The sequence below is a fragment of the Arachis ipaensis genome, chromosome B1 (genome assembly GCF_059453495.1).
Source record: "Arachis ipaensis isolate K30076 ecotype BB chromosome B1, ASM5945349v1, whole genome shotgun sequence".
Classification (NCBI taxonomy): domain Eukaryota; kingdom Viridiplantae; phylum Streptophyta; class Magnoliopsida; order Fabales; family Fabaceae; genus Arachis; species Arachis ipaensis.
In genome coordinates this window covers 107,014,222-107,016,601 of record NC_142436.1, presented here as the reverse complement: position 1 = coordinate 107,016,601, position 2,380 = coordinate 107,014,222, and the positions used below count along the sequence as shown (strand labels likewise).

Here is a 2,380-nt window from a genome sequence, read left to right as displayed (position 1 = left end):
CCCAAAAGTTAGGGGCTAACGTTGGCGCAAACTTTTGGTGGCCAGGGAGGTTTTTCTTATGCCAACGTTAGCCACCAAGTTAGGGGCTAACGTTGGCGCAAACTTTTGGTGCCCAGGGAGTGATTTTGAAGTTCCAACGTTAGCCCAAAAGTTAGGGGCTAACGTTGGGGCTAACTTTTCACCCAAAAGTTTGTGCAAAAGTTTGAGGCTAACTTTAGGTCCAGCTTTTTGCTTCCTGGTTCAATTTCACTTATTCCATTGTCCTCTCTTTACTCCTAGCTATTCTTTCTTGCTTCAACCTTTCTCCAAGCTTTCTTCACCTATCATTAATCAACCAAACACATCAAAGCTATGCTTAAAATCATGAGATATTCATTCTTTCATAATATGTGACAATTATAGTATAAAACCTCATGAAATAGCATGAATTCATACATGGTTGATTAAATCAAAGGAAACATGAAAATCTACCCAATTAGCTTGCTTGTAGCTCAAGAAAGTGCATAATTCAATTGAAAACTAAAGAAAAAGACTAGTGAAACTAGGCTAAGATGACTTGTCATCACCATCTCTAATGAGATTCTTGCAGCTTGTACCTCAATGATCCTTAGCTTCTCCATTACAGAGAGAGGCATAAGGTTTATATTTGATCCCAGGTCACACAGAGCTTTATCAAAGGTCATGGTGCCTATGGTACAAGGTATTGAGAACTTTCCAGGATCTTGTCTCTTCAGAGGTAATTTCTGCCTAGTCAAGTCATCCAGTTCTTTGATGAGCAATGGAGGTTCATCCTCCCAAGTCTCATTACCAAACAACCTGGCATTTAGCTTCATGATTGCTCCAAGGTACTTAGCAATTTGCTCTTCAGTAACATCTTCATCCTCTTCAGAGGAAGAATACTCATCAGAGCTCATGAATGGCAGAAGTAGATTCAATGGAATCTCTATGATCTCAGTGTGAGCCTCAGATTCCCATGGTTCCTCATTAGGGAACTCCTTGGAGGTCAGTGGTCGTCCATTGAGGTCTTCCTCAGGGGAGATCACTGCCTCTTCCTCCTCTCTATGTTCGGCCATGTGAGATGTGGTTATGGCTTTGCACTCTCTTTTTGGATTCTCTTCTGTATTGTTAGGGAGAGTGCTAGGAGGGAGTTCAGTAATTTTCTTACTCAGCTGACCCAATTGTGCCTCCAAATTTCTAATGGAGGACCTTGTTTCATTCATGAAACTTTGAGTGGTTTTGATTAAATCAGAGACAATGGTTGTTAAGTCAGAGGGGCTCTGCTTAGAATTCTCTGTCTGTTGCTGAGAAGGTGATGGAAAAGGCTTACTATTGCTAAACCTGTTTCTTCCACCATTGTTGTTGTTGAAACCTTGTTGAGGTCTCTGTTGATCCTTCTATGAGAGATTTGGATGATTTCTCCATGAAGGATTATAGGTGTTTCCATAGGGTTCTCTCATGTAATTCACCTCTTCCATTGCTGGGTTCTCAGGGTCATAAGATTCTTCTTTAGAGGAAGCTTCCTTAGTACTGCCTGTTGCTGCTTGCATTCCAGACAGACTCTGAGAAATCATATTAACTTGTTGGGTTAATATTTTATTCTGAGCCAATATGGCATTCAGAGTATCAATCTCAAGAACTCCTTTCTTCTGAGCTATCCCATTATTCACAGGATTCCTTTCAGAAGTGTAGATGAATTGGTTATTTGCAACCATTTCAATGAGTTCCTGAGCTTCTGCAGGCGTCTTCTTCAGATGAAGAGATCCTCCAGCAGAGCTATCCAATGACATCTTGGATAGTTCAGACAGACCATCATAGAAGATTCCTATGATGCTCCATTCTGAAAGCATGTCAAAAGGGCACCTTCTGATCAATTGCTTGTATCTCTCCCAAGCTTCATAGAGGGACTCACCATCCTTCTGTCTAAAGGTTTGGACTTCCACTCTAAGCTTACTCAATTTTTGAGGTGGAAAGAACTTTGCCAAGAAGGCATTGACTAGCTTTTCCCAAGAGTTCAGACTTTCTTTAGGTTGTGAATCCAACCATGTCCTAGCTCTGTCTCTTACAGCAAAAGAAAAGAGCATAAGTCTGTAGACTTCAGGGTCAACCCCATTGGTCTTGACAGTGTCACAGTTTTGCAAGAACTCAGCTAAGAACTGATGAGGATCTTCCAATGGAAGTCCATGAAACTTACAATTCTGTTGCATTAGAGAAACTAATTTAGGCTTAAGCTCAAAGTTGTTTGCTCCAATGGCAGGAATAGAGATGCTTCTCCCATAGAAATCAGAAGTAGGTGCAGTAAAGTCACCAAGCACCTTCCTTGCATTGTTGGCATTGTTGTTTTCGGCTGCCATGGTTTCTTCTTCTTTGAAGAGCTCTGTTA

General features: G+C 41.1%; 1 non-coding gene across 1 annotated transcript; it reads left to right on the top strand.

The window, feature by feature from the left end:
* Positions 1-1,841: 1,841 nt before the first annotated feature.
* Positions 1,842-1,949, top strand: LOC148577819 (small nucleolar RNA R71). Its single transcript, XR_015904507.1, has one exon. It is a non-coding gene; the product is annotated as a small nucleolar RNA R71 (small nucleolar RNA).
* The last annotated feature ends 431 nt before the right edge of the window (positions 1,950-2,380 follow it).